This window comes from Pelobates fuscus, chromosome 3, assembly GCF_036172605.1.
Source record: "Pelobates fuscus isolate aPelFus1 chromosome 3, aPelFus1.pri, whole genome shotgun sequence".
NCBI classification, from domain to species: domain Eukaryota; kingdom Metazoa; phylum Chordata; class Amphibia; order Anura; family Pelobatidae; genus Pelobates; species Pelobates fuscus.
The window spans coordinates 405927853-405945213 of NC_086319.1; positions in this window are offsets into that span (position 1 = coordinate 405927853).

Sequence of the window (17361 nt, forward strand, 5' to 3'; positions counted from 1 at the left end):
CTCCAAGTCAATTGTGTTTTTAATTTGGCCTCACAGCTGAAATTCACTGTGAATTACCAACAATTCTAACTTTAGTGACAACATATGAGAAGTATCAGGTTTCTGCTCGCTGTTATGAGCTACTGCATAGGTTGGCACTTTATAAGTTACGGTATATCATAATAATAATATAATAGAGGTCTATTTCCATGTCTGTCAGATATCTCTAAATTGAGTGTAATCCGGGTACAGAAAAGCCCAGTGTTTAGCTAACATGAAATAACAAGCAAATATGGTTATGGGACAAGTAGAATAAATGCGAAATGTTAAATGGAAATAAAATGGGAGAGGGAGGGGTTACTATTTATTTAATTTAATATTTTCCCTTCATTTTCTTTCAAGTGAAATATAAACAGAAACCTGAAACATAAATCTTAGTTGTGACGAGGAAATTGTATAAGAATAAGAGGCATCACTTCTCCTCGTCGATAGGCCAATCCAAGGCTCCACGTTGGCAATTGATGTGAATGTGCAGAGAGTCACCCATGCACATCCATTGACTCGCATAGGAAAGAGACATGTTTTTTACCCAGACAGACATAAAGAGGGGTTTCCGCAGTAATAGCGGAATTAAAATTCCATCAGATTATCTCATAGAGACCATTGGATTGGTGCTTTGCACTGTTTTGCAAAACATGCACTAGTGGGAAAGCATCGGATAGGCTGAGATCATTGATCGCGATAATCTCAGCCAAGGAGGTGGGACAGCAGCACAGAGACTGGCACTGCAAGGGAGAAAAGGTAAGTAAAAGACCTTTTTTTATTCCCTACAGGTGGCTACCAGAGCACTATAGAGTTAGTAATAAAAGTTTGTATTCCTAACGCTATAGTATTCTTTTAACCCAGTGGTTCCCAAACCAATATTCATGGTCCACCAACAACCCAGGATATTTTTGTTTCCAATTGTTTTAGTGACAAAACCTGGATTGTTGCTAGGTCGTGAGGACTGGTTTGGGAGTCACTGCTTTAACCCTTAAAGGGAAACATTGCCTTTTCTGCAATATGGCAATGTTTTACCTTGAAGAGTTAAAACTACAGGACCACGGCACCCACGTCACTTCTTTGAAATGAAGTGGTCTGGGTGACTTCAGTTGTCCTTTAAAGGGATTCTCTAGAGCCAGGAAAACAAACCCATTTTCCTGGCACTAGAGAATCCTGGAGTGCCCCCCTTCCACGTTGCTGAAGGGGTCAAAACCCCCTCTGACACTCACCTGAATCCAGCGCCGATGTCCCTCGGTGCTTGGTCAGGCTCCGCCCCCGCTCCTCCCCCACCGATGTCCGCATTAGGGGGAGATCTAATGCACATGCGCGGCAATGGCTGCATGCGCATTAGACCACCCAATAGGAAAGCATTATTTAATGCTTTCCTATGGGGGATCCGGCGACAATGGAAGTCCTCATGCGTAGCGTGAGGACGTCCAGCATTGTTCAAACCAGTGTTCCCCAACCCAGTCCTCAGGGACCACTAACAGTCCACGATTTATGCATTTCCCTGTTTTATTCCAATGGAGATACTGAAGACCTGAAGTGGTCTGGGTGCCTACAGTGTCCCTTTAAAGTGATTTATTGCCATGTGATGCTGGCCTGTGTGATTAAACCAATGAGGTAATCACTCACTGTTTTTGTTCTAGACTCCAGTTATGGTTACAGTCGGCTGGTATTTGTAAATGAAACAGTCTCGCTGTGTGAGTTTAAATAGTTCTTATCACAGTGTGTACACAATATGCTCACCAGGTCTTATCGCTACACAAATCCCCCTGTTATTGTCAATGTTTACTAAATTGGGTTAAAACCTCAGACTACCTTGAAGTTGGTTGGATTTACTCAGGCCTAGTGTCGTTTGCTACGGAATAAGATATACAGCAGACACAGGAATAAAACTGGTACATACACAGAGGTAAACCACATAACCACAAGTTTATTTTTTTAAATTTCCCCTAGAAACCAACCACAAACTGATGATTTATGTCTGTCTGGCATGAATACAATCGACTGATCAATCCTGCAGAGCTTTTTTTTTTTCTGATGATGATCCAATGTACCCTTCAGCCCAGACCATGTCTCTTCTTCCGGAACTCACCACATTTATCTTACAGAAAGGATTCCATGACATAAAAGCAGCAGACCCCTCACCTAATATCGTAGGATTCACAGAACCCATTATGACATTAGATATTCATATTATTTGGTTTCAGAGATCAATAGAGGTTTGATTGACTACTACTCCCAGTCTATAAGGTCTGTCAGTGCCACCCCATCAAAAATAACATAATGCTCCATCACGGCTCTAGCTGTGTGGGGCCACATGTCCTGCAGACAATATGCTGACTCAAACAGGGTGTACTATCACCTATCTGCCCCAGACCCAAGTTACATGACCTGACATTTTCCAAATTGTGCTACTTCTTGCCCTCTTTCCCTTTTCACCATCGGGTCTCACATCCCTCTCTAATGCCAATTTTACTTATTCTTTTCTATTACCCTTCATTGAACTGCTCTTGATTTAAGTGCTACTGCACGGGTCTATAACCTTGGACCTGACACAGTCTCGTGATACCATGCTAGCTTCCTGGTTTTTGGTGTCCACCCACAAGATGGTTCTGAAATTATCAAGTTAGATGGGACTAATTTATTAAAAGGTTACTCACACAAACAGTGATATTGAGGTGAGAGGGCTCAGAAAATTGAGGGAGAGTGGAAGGAGACATCCATTCTCTGCCTGCAGGGGAGAAGCTCAATATGTTTGTTGCCAGCGTGTAGTGTGTTCTGACAAGAGGTGTATTTTATGCACAGAAATAACATTAGACCTGGTTGCCTAAGTCACGTGTGCCGGGTATGTTACTAGCAGGGCCGGATTAACATAAGGGCTGATGGACCTGCAGCTCCAGGCCCATGCCCATAGAATAGGCCAACAGATTAAAAAACAAACAACAACAAAAAACATATTACTACTCTTCACATGCTCTTGGTTATGTATGGACACTTAAGAGGGATGTAGGGGAACAAAACTTGTGTGGACTGGCTAACAATAAAACTAGTTAAGGTAAAGCTGACTTTGCTGCTTCAGTCTCTCTAACACTGTGGAATGGGAAAGAGATCCAGACTCTAGGTTCTACAGACGTGTCCTACAGTAGAAAAGCTGCCACGCATAATAGGCACACCCCAAAAAAAGCCTATAAGCAATAAACTAGAAAATAGGAAAGGGGAGGGTGCTAATCTCCCCTATTGAGGGTGCTAATCACTGATGACAAAAGGGATATGGTATAAAAAACTTCAAATTTATTAATACAATTCAGAATAAAAAATAATAATAAAGCAGTCCAATTATAAGACGAATAGTAAAAAACAAACACCAGCCACTAGCACACAAGTATAAAGATATTCCAAATGGCCCCAGGTCGCGACTCATAGGGCTAGATATACTTGCGGCTCTCAGTACAATCGTGATGGTGAAGTGAACGGTCTCTGGACTGCTATTAAAAACGGAACTCAGGCTCAACGCGTTTCGTCCCGCGCCTTTCGGGACTTCCTCAGGAGCTGTGGATGCTGTTGTTCCTTCGCCGGCTTCTCTTTTAAATCTCTTTTAAATCTTCGAAAATCTTCTGTCTTTGCGCCAAAACGCTGTTGCGCATGCGCACAACGACACAAAATTCCGTTCAACTACGGGTACCCCCAGAGACCACTAGCTTTCAGGAAGTTATCGGTGCGCATGCGTGGTCGATTTGAGACGCACAAAACTTTATTGGCACTGAGTGTTGGACACTATGTAACATAACGTAAGTTATAAGTGACCAAAAACTCATCACATTAGTGCCTAATTATAACATGATAAAAAACCTGGAGGTTAATAAGTAAAGGGGTGTATATAAAAAATACCCATTTCTGTCTCATTAGAGATATCTTTGCCAGAAGCTCAAGGAAGCAGGCTGAAGGGTCAGTGTTAGGACCCGCTTAGGGGGGTCTGCCTTGACGTTGGCAGGCGGGCATCCCTCCAATGGCCATTGGAGCAACTAAATGACCTCCATTTGTCGAAATATACATAGGGATTAAGGAGAAAGCGCAAGTAACATTTTCTTTTCTTTGGTTTTTACTATATATTGGGGCTGATGTGTGTTGTGGTCCTTGCTGCTTAAGCGCAGGACTTCTCTTTTTGTATTTGTATTTACTTTGTATCACACAGCCTGGTTACAATGCTGCTACCCATCCCATGTGTTCCCTATTAAGGGTTAATAAGTAAAGGGGTGTATATAAAAATACCCCTTTCTGTCTCATTAGAGATATCTTTGCCAGAAGCTCAAGGAAGCAGGCTGAAGGGTCAGTGTTAGGACCCGCTTAGGGGGGTCTGCCTTTACGTTGGCAGGCGGGCATCCCTCCAATGGCCATTGGAGCAACTAAATGACCTCCATTTGTCTAAATATGCATAGGGATTAAGGAGAAAGCGCAAGTAACATTTTCTTTTCTTTGGTTTTTACTATATATTGGGGCTGATGTGTGTTGTGGTCCTTGCTGCTTAAGCGCAGGACTTCTCTTTTTGTATTTGTATTTACTTTGTATCACACAGCCTGGTTACAATGCTGCTACCCATCCCATGTGTTCCCTATTAAGGGTTAATAAGTAAAGGGGTGTATATAAAAAATACCCCTTTCTGTCTCATTAGAGATATCTTTGCCAGAAGCTCAAGGAAGCAGGCTGAAGGGTCAGTGTTAGGACCCGCTTAGGGGGGTCTGCCTTGACGTTGGCAGGCGGGCATCCCTCCAATGGCCATTGGAGCAACTAAATGACCTCCATTTGTCTAAATATACATAGGGATTAAGGAGAAAGCGCAAGTAACATTTTCTTTTCTTTGGTTTTTACAAAAAACCTGGAGATTACCACAAATATAACAAATGTATAAAGAAGCATTACAGATCTTAATAGCAACAGTGTCTGGAGAGACTATTAGGTCGAAAGGTGTTGAGTGTACATTGTATTTATGGTAATCTTTACAGTCTAATGAGAGTATACATAGATAGGTTGAAGGGAATAGAGTGAAACGATTTTATTCTATTTACCCCTTAATGGTTTCACAGATAACGTAGTTCTGACCAAATATATTTGTGCTTATAAGGAAAAACTCTTCTTTCGCAATATAAGGAAGAAAGGAAGAAAATGGTTTCTATTTTCATTCTCTGGATCCTTAAAATAACCATTTTCTTCCTTTCTTCCTTATATTGCGAAAGAAGAGTTTTTCCTTATAAGCACAAATATATTTGGTGAGAACTACGTTATCTGTGAAACCATTAAGGGGTAAATAGAATAAAATAGTTTCACTCTATTCCCTTCAACCTATCTATGTATATAAAATGACTAAATAGGCGGGCGCGAGCAGTGAGCAATCAGACGCTTCCATTCGCCACACATGTGCACATACTTCATAGGGTGGGATTCATGCCGCCCTATGAAGTCCTGAGCGCACTACCTCGCATGCGCGCGGTCGCGAGCTGAGCTGACTGACAGCTCAGCTCGCGGTCTTTGCCCACCCCCCTCCTCTGCTGACAGGCTGGAGAGAGAAGGCGCGCACACAGTGCCTTCTCTCTCCTGCACACGTCAGACGTATTTTAATATGTCTGACGTGTACATGGCCTTTTTAGGGCCCTGCATGATAGGAAGTCCCTCTGGTGGCCGTCTGAGTGACGGCCACTGGAGGTATTCCTATCAATCAATGTAAACACTGTATTTTCTCTGAAAATACAGTGTTTACATAAGATTGCCTGCAGGGAGCTATAGATCTCACCTGAACAACTACATTAAGCTGTAGTTGTTCAGGTGACTATAGTGTCCCTTTAATGTATAAACTTCAGCGTGCTCAGACAATGGTTTAGGAAAATAATACCATATCGTATGCCAAGCTAACATGAAGTTTCCGATCTGCATGTCAGGGAGATAAGCGAGAAACATTAGACTTCTAACCAGCCATAACAAAGACGGTTAGCTATTCTGTAACAATGACACACTGTGAGATTTCATCAGATGAAATCAATCAAATAAATCCAATTAAGTAATGTTTTTGAATGATGCAAAACTGTTACTGATGGGGTTAGTCCAATCCGTTTTGGCACAAAGTTCTTTTTATTTACATTACTAATAGATCCCTTCCCTTAACCCATTAAGGACTAAACTTCTGGAATAAAAGGGAATCATGACATGTCACACATGTCATGTGTCCTTAAGGGGTTAAAACCTGTAAGAAAAGTTTGAAAACTTACCTGGACTCCAGCAGCTGATCTCCCCTCCCTGTTGTCAGGGTACCTGAGGTCTCTACCTCCGAAAGAGGTAGAGACTTAGTAGTTTGTCCTTCCGGCAGGGCTGCTTCTCCCATCCCTCGCGGCTCTCCTAGTCACTCACACGCCGGCCGCGAGGGATCCGTCCCCTTTTATAACGTCACGCACAGTGCTCGACGTCATGACGTCAGTCCGGACCGACCTGTCACTCAATTGACTGGAAGCCAGTCAGGACTCGTCGGAGGCGGGTCTACTCACTGATCCAGGGTATTTAACGCTGTTTCTTCCATTCACTCATTGCCCTGTCGTGGTTCTAGTCAACCTAGTCACACAGTGCTCTTGTATTCTCTTGTCTTTTGGTTCTGACACGGCTTTGTTATTACTTACCTGTCTTTCTGTTATCCTTGACCCGGCTTGTCTCTCGCTTACCTGTCTTCTCGTTCCCTCGACCTCGGCTTGTCCCTGACCATTCTATACGTAGTATTACGTTAAGTCCGGCCATTCTAAGGTCCGGTATACGTATCTGCTACTCTTTGTACTCTGCGTGTTGGATCCCTGACCCGATCCTGACACCTGTCCAACGTCATTGCTATTCTCGCGCAGGCAGTTTCCAACAAAACACAGAAAAAAAAACCAAAAACGCTGCTATTTATTTGAATTGTGGGAGGTACCGCACAGAAGGTGGGAGGCAGGGAAGAGTGAGCCTGCAAGAGAGAAGATTATAACGCCTGATACAATCATGCAGACAACAGTCGTAAAATATGCACAGAATTTACATTTGGCAGTCTGGAACAGAGTTCAGGGCTGCCAAATACACGTATGCTGGTGATGAAACTAGCCCCTGGCACACGTGTAAATATCTCTGTATGTGCAGCGTCCTAAGCAGAAATGCAGCACATCCAGTCATACCACCATAAGCACTTCAAATCACTGAAATGGTCATGGTGGTTGCAGTACCACTGGAGGACACAGTCTGTTTAGAGCACTTAAATAGTATTGAGTAGTGCTATTTAGTTCCACAAATTGATTTACAGGGACACTATAGTCACCAGAACAACTACAGCTTAATGTATTTGTTCTAGTGAGTATAATCATTGCCTCCAGGCATTTTCATGCAAACACTGCCTTTTCACATATGGCCACAGGAGGTGCTTCCTGGGGCAGTGCTGCACAGTGATGCTCTGCATGGAGACGCTGAATTGTCCTAATAGAGATGCATTGATTCAATGCATCTCTATGAGGAGAGCCAATAGGAAAGCATAGGATTGGCTTAAATTCTGATGATGTCACCAATGAGGCGGATCGGGGGCAGGGCCAGCGTCAGCAGACTAACGCGGCGCCGGAAATAAGGTGAGTTTTAACCTTTTCTAAGGGGGGGGGCAAGCCACCTAGCACCTTAATGGTGGTTTTAACTCTATTTTTGTGTTCCTGACCCTATAGTGTTCCTTTAACCTCATTTTGTTTATTTTATGCTAATTGTTCTAAGTCTGCTAACATTTCAGGTAAACTTCACACAGCCAAATACTATGGCTTGATCTGATGTAATAAACTGGGATTCTACGTAGGTTTTACAACAAGAAGGGGAGTGTACCTACACAGTGTGAAATTGAAGTCAAAGATGCATGACTTATTGTTAAATCTCAGAAATAAGGGACTGATCACTACCAGACATAGTACAAGATTAAAGGACCACTCTAGGCACCCAGACCACTTCAGCTTAATGAAGTGGTCTGGGTGCCAGGTCCAGCTAGGGTTAACTAATTGTTTTATAAACATAGCAGTTTCAGAGAAACTGCTATGTTTATCAATTAGTTAAGCCTTCCCCTATTTCCTCTAGTGGCTGTCTCACTGACAGCCGCTAGAGGCGCTTGCGTGCTTCTCACTGTGATTTTCACAGTGAGAGCACGCAAGCGTCCATAGGAAAGCATTATGAATGCTTTCCTATGTGACCGGCTGAATGCGCGCGCAGCTCTTGCCGCGCGTGCGCATTCAGCCGACGGGGAGGAGAAGAGGCGGATCGGAGGAGGAGAGCAGGAGGAGAGCTCTCCGCCCAGCGCTGGAAAAAGGTAAGATTTAACCCCTTTCCCCTTTCCAGAGCCGGGCGGGAGGGGGTCCCTGAGGGTGGGGGCACCCTCAGGGCACTCTAGTGCCAGGAAAACGAGTATGCTTTCCTGGCACTAGAGTGGTCCTTTAATAAAATGCCTCAATCAGAAGGCAAAAAATAAATACATTTTATTCAACAAAAACCTTATGACAAAGATAATGTGTGGTGAATGTGCCTGTGTACCAACAATAAACATATAGTGGGTATTAGAATTCTATACCCTATAAAAATACCGAGTGGTATAAAAATTTACAATGTAAGCTATGGTAAATTATATAATTATATGCAACAACCGCTAACTAAAATTACAATTATACGCTAGGATATGGTCTCTAATAATGTAAACTTACTGACTAATAGATCATTTAACTAGTTTTACATTCAGCAGCTCATTTTCTTATCGATTGATTTTACTGTTAGGACTCCACACTTGCCAATCTACCTGTGCAGTCCCTATCAGTCCTGTTTTTCTGGCAACAAATTGTTGGTTAGACTAGATAGTCTTGACATTTTATTTATTTATGTAAGCGGTTGTTGCACATTATTAGAGAATATCCCATAGCTTACATTGTGAATTTTTATACCACTAGGTATTTTTATAGGGTATAGAATTCCTAGCGTATAATTGTAATTTTAGTTAGCGGTTGTTGCATACAATTATATAATTTACCATAGCTTACATTGTGAATTTTTATACCACTCGGTATTTTTATAGGGTATAGAATTCTAATACCCACTATATGTTTATTGTTGGTACACAGGCACATTCACCACACATTATCTTTGTCATAAGGTTTTTGTTGAATAAAATGTATTTAATTTTTTGCCTTCTGATTGAGGCATTTTATTAATCTTGTACTATGTCTGGTAGTGATCAGTACGTTATTTCTGAGATTTAACAATAAGGCATGCATCTCTGACTTCAATTTCACACTGTGTAGGTACACTCCCCTTCTTTCTGATATCTCCTACTCATGTCCAGTATGTTGCTAAAACTTGTCAATTCCACCTTAAAAACATTGCCCGCATACGCCACTTTCTTACACAAGATGCTGCCAAGGAGCTTGTTCATGCTCTAGTAATCTCTCGTATGGATTACTGTAATTCTCTCGTAATTGGTCTCCCCAGAAGCTGTACTGCCCCCCTACAATCTGTGGTGAATGCTGCTTCTAGGCTGATCTTTCTCTCCTGTTGCTCCTCTTACACCTCACTCCTCTGTCGATCCTTACATTGGCTTCCTGTCCCATACAAGTGTCAATTCAAAATACTAACCATTACCTATTAAGCTCTAACCAACTCCAGCCCCGTTACATTTCTTCACCGATTCATAGGTATGCCCCTTCTCGGTCTCTCCGCTCTACTGGTGACCTTCTCCTGTCTGCTGTTTGCACCCTTACTGCAAATTCACAACTTCTCATGGGCGACTCCTTTCCTTTGGAACAGCCTGCCTAGCCCGGTCAGACGCTTCCCTTATCTTCAATCATTTAAGAAGTCTTACAGAACCCATCTTTTCAGGAATGCTTATGGCCTCCAAGAGTAACTTATATCTCTCAAACCTTGCTCTTGTTCTCTCCAAAAGGGCCACACTCCTCTCTCACCTCCAGTTCTGCTACTTTCCCACCATTTCTATTTGCTGTCTCTCTCAATACCCTTCCTATCAGGGGAGGGCTGGCAGCCTTAGGCCTGGGGGGCAAATCCAGTCAAGTGGCCCATTGCACCGACACACTGTTACAGGCATTCTGACTCAGACAGACAGACATACTGACACGCACACAGGCATACTGGCTAACACAAAGACAAACTGGCACACACACAGAAAGACATACTGGCGCACACATAGACAGACATTATGGCACACACAAAGACATACTCATACACACACAGACATATTCATATACACACACACATACACCCAAACGTTACACTTTTAAAACCAGTATACAGGGGCTGAGTAAATGAACAGGGCTATAGTGGGGGGACAGGGGCTGTAGTGGAGGGTATAGCTGTAATTTTGGGTTTAAATGTAGGGGGGATAGGGGCTGAAGTAGGTTCATGGCTACAATTGGGGAAAGGGCTATGGTGTGGGTGATATGGGTTGCAATTGAGGGAGAGGAGCTGTGGGGCTGTAGTGGGGGGCATGGGGCTGAGGAAGGGGGCAGGGGCTGAGAGGGGGGAAAGGAGCAGGGAAAGGGTGGGACAGGGGCTCAGAGGCTGAGGAAGGGGGACATGGGCTGGGCAAAAGAGGACAAGGACTGAAGAAAGGGAAAGGGGCTGAGCAAGGGGACAGGGGCTGAGGAGGGGTAAAAAAAAAAAAAAAAAACTAAAGTGTATTTCCCTCCTCCCTGAGTCTTACCTTAGGCCAGGGAGGGATGGTCAGCATCCAGCAGGGAGCAGCATACAGCAGCAGCAGCCAGTGAAGTCGGCCTCTCCTGATGATGTCAGGAGGAGGGGGCGTGACTATCTCTGCTCTTCTCCCAGACTCCCCAGCGGTCCTGTGAGAAGAGCAGTGAAAGTCACGCCCCCTCCTCCTGACATCATCAGGAGAGGCCGGCCGACTCCACTGACCATAGACATAGAATACATAGACGCCGCATTGTGTGCTGAGCCGCGAGGAATGCAGGCGCCATCTTGGACCGGTCGCCGCTCTATTGAAGAACCCTTAGAAAGTCCATTTCACAAAAGGCAAGTGAAGGACTTGGGGCACTTATAGTCCTCAATACCCCTAGTCCTACCCCTTGCAGTGAATTCCGCAGTTGCCCACTGACCAAACACTGAACCTCTGCTCATCTAAAGAGCTGCGTAATATATTGGTGCTTTAAATTCTAGTAATAATAATATAAAACAGAGCCCCAAGGATTTACAGCTCCCCATTAACATTGAATCATACAGCATGGAGCTGATATATTGATCAGACTGTATTACTTTAACTTATTTTAAGGTTTTGATAGCTTGCAAAGTCTAATAATCTAAGCCAGTGGTTCACAACCCAGTCCTCAAGTACCCCCTAACAGTCCAGGATTTATGGATTGCCCAGTTGAGCCTAAGATGTTTACTTGAGGACTGGTTTGGGAACCCCTGATATCATTAACTCTTTAAAGATGGAGTAATTCATCATTTATGTAAAGCACCCTGCTTAAGGGTCCTGAAGGAGAAATAGCAGAAATACTTGATAACAATGAAAACCTGATAATGAATATACTATTAATGTTGATTATCAAATCTCAGGTGACGCTGAGGATCTGTAAACGGAGCCGATGCATTAGGTGCCAATACCAACTCTTTCTTTTACATTATTAGGGAAAGAAAAAAAACATTTAATTCACAGAACAAGGTACGTGGTGCGTACAAGCCATGGGCACTATTTAATGGCTTATTTCAATTACAGTCTGGGCGTAGACAGTTCTGGGGAAATCGTCGGCTCAATAATTAACATTACTGTTAATTTTCTCTTGGACTTTGGCTCATGGCCTGATAATGACCTCAGTCCAGGTATTTGCCAAACAGCTTCCTTTGTTAGATGAAAAATAATATGCTGAATTCTCCCCCTGCCAAATGAGATGTCAACAGCACAAGGAAACACGGGAGGGAACGGGGAGCGTGAAACTGGAAGCTCTAGGTTAAATTGGGCCTATTTGCTTGAATGCTTTGACATTTCCAGGCCTTTGATCTGATAAGTGTGGTTTGGGACCAGTCCAGCCAAAACATTTTCAGATCCGGTTGAGGTGGAAGAGTGTGTGATAGACCTATTGTCTTGTGACTCCGTGGACTTACCATCACAAGACAACATGGTAACAAACAGAAGAGTCAACTCATTTTTAAAGGACAGAAATGGGCCTGTCCCTCTGGCACAGAAATTAGTCTATTAAAAGGACACTCTGGGCACCAATTCAACTTAAATGCATGAGATACATTTTTGTTTTATTAATATGCTGTCTTTTTAACATGCTTAAATCGTTATAGGTTTTACACAAAAATAATATATAACATATTGCAAAATGCTTCACCATAAGCCTATCTCCTTAGACAGGGCCCCTCTTGCCGAAATACAGAAGGAGCTAAAATTCTGTCCCTCCCCCTTCAAGATGACACCAGTGACAGAGAGAAGGCGCTATAAGTCTGTGCCTCCCCCAGCAGGGTGAAACAGAGAGAAGGAGCTATGAGTCTGTCCCCCACTTGCAGGATGGTACCAGTGACAGACAGAAGGAGCTATGAGTCTGTCCCTCCCCCTGCAGGGTGACACAGCGACACAGACAGAAGGAGCTATGAGTCTGCCCCTCCCCCTGCAGGGTGACAGACAGAATGAGCTATGAGTCTGTCCCTCCCCCTGCAGGGTGACACAGCGACACAGACAGATGCAACTAGGAGTCTGTATATCCCCCTGGAGGGTGACACAGACAGAGCTATAAATGACATTTGTTTTAACAAATTTACAGTGGTTTGAACACACAATTTAATAAGTTATATTAATCATATTGAATATATAGAATTATTTGTGGAGCATCTGAAGACCCTTACTCTCAATAAACAAGCGTTAAAGGGACACTATAGCCACCAAAACAATTTTAGCTTAATGAAGCAGTTTGGGTGTATTGGTCAGGAAAGGGTACCGGGAAGCAGTGCCTTCTGGGTGTCCTCAAACTCATATGGTGGTAAGTATGGAAATTATGAGGACAAAAAAAACCAACTGAATATATAGTGTAGTGTATTCTATATGTGGTAAGGTAAAATAAGAAAAATGCCACTTACAATGTTCTGGAGCTTATATTCAGCTCCAGATATATGTTCCTGGGCGGTATGATCCCCGCCTGTGGATATGTCGCTCAGCTTGGATCCTTGTAGATGTAGTAGGTCAGGGTCAGGCGTTCACGGGTATTTCCCTCCAAATTGAAGTGTCACAGATATTCACCAAGTACATAAAACGAGAAAACAGAAAAATAGTACTTTCTGTTTTGTTATGTAAAAGCAAAATAAAAGGAGGTAAACTCACAAAAGGAGAGCAAAAATTAGGTTTTAGCTCAATCACGTGTAGGATTGAAAAAGCCCCTTTGGGTGAAATGCATTAGTGTTTTTAGGTTATTGGTTTTATTTGTTTTAAATAAAACTATTTTTTTTTTTTTTTACCATACCTGGACCTTCCTTGATTTTATCCGGAGGAGCCACAGTTTCTAAATCCTTGGGGGAGCTACACAGGATTGAGCAAAAACCTACATTTTTGCTCTCCTTTTGTGAGTATACCTCATTTTATAACAAAACAGAAAGCAGTATTTTTCTGTTCTTATTCTCGTTTTATGTACTTGGTGAATATATGTGACACTGCAAGTTGAAGGAAAATACCCATGAACGCCGGACCCTAACCTACCATGTACAAGGATCCAAGCTGAGCGGGGATCATACCGCCCAGGAACATATATCTGGAGCTGAATGTAAGGCTCCAGAAAATTCTAAGTGGCATTTTTCTTATTTTACCTCACCACATATAGAATATACTACACCATATTCTGTTTTTTTTCATATTTTCCCATACGAGTTTGAGGACACCCAGAAGGCACTGCTTTCCTGATCTATACCTAGGTAATGCCAGATAGAAGAGACTCTGGTTTGGGAAGTACCAGCTGCCATACCCGGATCTAACAAGCGCTAGGAACTTTACCATCGCACACGTTTGGATGTATTGATCATTCCACTGCAGTCTCACTGCTCAATTCTCTGCCATTTAGGAGTTAAATCACGTTGTTTATGCAGCCATAGTCACACCTCCCAGCATGTAACTTACACAGCCTTCCTAAACACTTTGTGCAAAGTGAAATCTAATGGTTAGACTTCTTTTATTACACAGTCTGTTTAATTTTGAATCGCCTGCTCTGTTAATAGCATGCTAGACCTTGCAGAAGCATCCTCTGTGTGATTAAAGTTCAATTTACAAGCAGGAGATAAAAACTTCTAAAGTTAACATCTGATTAAAAAAGGAAACCATTTTATTTTCATGCAGGGGGAGGTGTGGCTACAGCTGCATAAACCGAAACAAAAGTGATTTAACTCCTAAATGGCTTAGAGTTGAGCAGTGAGACTTCAGAGCCATGATGTATACACTAAAACGACTTAATTAAGCTAAAGTTGTTTTGGTGACTCCAGGGTCCCTTTAATACACACAAACAACACATATTAACATTTTCCCATACATACACTTTTTTTCTGAACACTTGACTAAATTACTCACAATGTACAAAACCCAAGCTACATAGTTAAACCCTGCAAACATAAAAACACAGCTTCATATTTTACCCAACAACTGGCTACTTACCTGCACCCTGCCCACACACAGAAAGCCCAGCATCATACCCCAAACAGCTATTGTAACCCAACATCATGCCAGCCACCCTAACCGCCAGAACCATTTCCTTACACTCTCTGCACACCCAAATATCCACACTCACTTCTAGAATAGTACCCTCCCCATACACCTGGCTACACACTTAAACAGTCACTGTACAACTCAATATTCTGTTACACTATCACACTGCACCTGTTCCATCCAATAACCAGCTAAACAGAGGGGGACTTTAAATAGTCAAAACACCAAATCCCCGGGAAATGGTTCATATTTAATTACTCTTATAATTATCTCCTTGCAACATTTTTCCGAAGATAATATCATTACCCAAGTACCCGTAACATCGTTAACGCTAGAATAATGGTAGATGCTTGCAAAACTAAATACCCAGATATAAACAAATGTAAAATACATTTTCTTAGAATAAACATTTTATTTCAGTCGCTATTATTTAAAAACATTTAACAATGAAAAAAATAAACTGAAAACCAAAATTAAAAATAAATTAAATATAGGCTCTAAGTTACTGCAGTAACATGCTTCTATTACTCTGGAGATATTGGCCATCACTTGGCACTATGTAATTCTAGAAGTTGTACATATTTACACATACATTTAGATTAGATTTATATTCCATGGTCTTTAGTGACTATTTTAGAACTCCTATGGCAGAGATCATATGAAAAGCAATATGATTTACCAACATAGACTCTGGGCCTGAGAGCTGGTTGACGGGTCACCAAAAGGTATTCTCCAGGCAGGGAGGGCATTTATCTCCTAACATTGTTATTTTTGGGTTGACTAACCATTTTAGAACCAATTCAACACATATTTAATCTGGGACAACCTAATGACCATCCACCTTCTTTTATCCTGGTGCAGCAAAAATTGTGAAGATGCTTAGCTGATTAGAGTGGGACACTGTGAGCCTAGAATATTGCACCTTTTCACAATATTCTAATTTACTGAGATTGTGGATTTGGGGTTTTCATGAGCTGTAAGCCATAATCACTTATAACACTTATAACAAATCATGGCTTGAACTATCTTGCTTTGCATGTAATGCGTCTATCTCATATTAGTTTCCCCTTTTACGTTGCATTACTGAAATAAATTAACTTTTGCACGATGTTCTAATTTTTCGAGTATCACCTGTATATAAAAGGTTTTTGTCAAAAATGAAAACCCCCAAAATCCTACGTAGTACATGAAGTCAGGTTTTAAGAGAATCTTATTCATGAAACAGCAAAAAACAAAATCAAAAATTCAGAATTTCTTACAACACCAATAAAGTTTTTACCAGGAAGGAAACATTAAAGGACCACTATAGTGCCAGGAAAACATACTCGTTTGCCCCCACCCTCAGGGACCCCCTCCCGCCGAGCTCTGGAGAGAGGAAGGGGTTAAAATCTTACCTTTCTCCAGCGCCGGGCGGGGAGCTTTCCTCCTCCTCTCCTCCTTCCTCGCGCCGTCATCGGCTGAATGCGCATGCGCGGCAAGAGCCGCGCGCGCATTCAGCCGGTCGCATAGGAAAGCATTTGCAATGCTTTCCTATGGACGTTGGCGTCTTCTCACTGTGATTTTCAGTGAGAAGCACGCAAGCGCCTCTAGCGGCTGTCAATGAGACAGCCACTGGAGGCTGGCTTAACCCTCAGTATAAACATAGCAGTTTCTGTGAAACTGCCATGTTTAAAAAAAAAAAAAAGGGTAAAAGCTAGCTGGACCAGGCACCCAGACCACTTCATTAAGCTGAAGTGGTCTGGGTGCCTAAAGTGGTCCTTTAAGATTTTGCTAGTTCCATACACATCCTGGACCTTTGATGGAATTACCCAGATTATTGGTTGCAGAGTAACAAAATGCAGAGTTATCCCTGGGATCCAGTCTGCACTGAATTGGCAAAAGAGACTACTGAGCTCTTACTACGGAAAGCGGGTTTTTTACTGTAATTCTCAAAATATTAAAAGGTGGAAAGGGTAATTTGAATTAGGGACTCAATGCTTGTGATTCATGGCAAACAAATAACTCTTACCCAAAATATCAGTGTACTTAGAAGGGACATGCATCACTTGACAGCAATACAAACCAAAATAAAGCAAGCAAAATTTTGCAAAGTATGTAATAAACATTCATAAACTTAGTATAAACTTGGTCAGAATGCATTGCTGGGCACCCCTTTCAGCTAGGAGAGTTTGTTCTGCCTCCTACCCACCCATCTCCGTTTCTACTGACAGAAACAGGGCATCTTAGTGCAGCAACAGGTGCGAGAAACCCGACACCGGAGCCCGCTCTGCACCATCACACTGATCAGACTCATCAGGGTGTTGCAATGATCCAACTGTGGATGTGTATATCTGTCAGCCATACCCGTTTAGCATGTTTCCAGCATTCCTAGGGACAAGACACTGATTGGTTAGATCAGTGTCCCCCTGGAGTGGGTAAAGCATAAGAAAGAAGTAGCAGGCAATATGTATCATGGTGTTTTTTTTGCAATGGGGAGGGGATTAAATATGCCCAAAAATCTCTGCAAATGCTACCCAGCGAAAAATAAAATAAAATAGTAAAATATATTGCAATCTACAGCTCTGCTGGCAGTGTGGCCAGGAAAACGTATTTACCAAAATGTAATA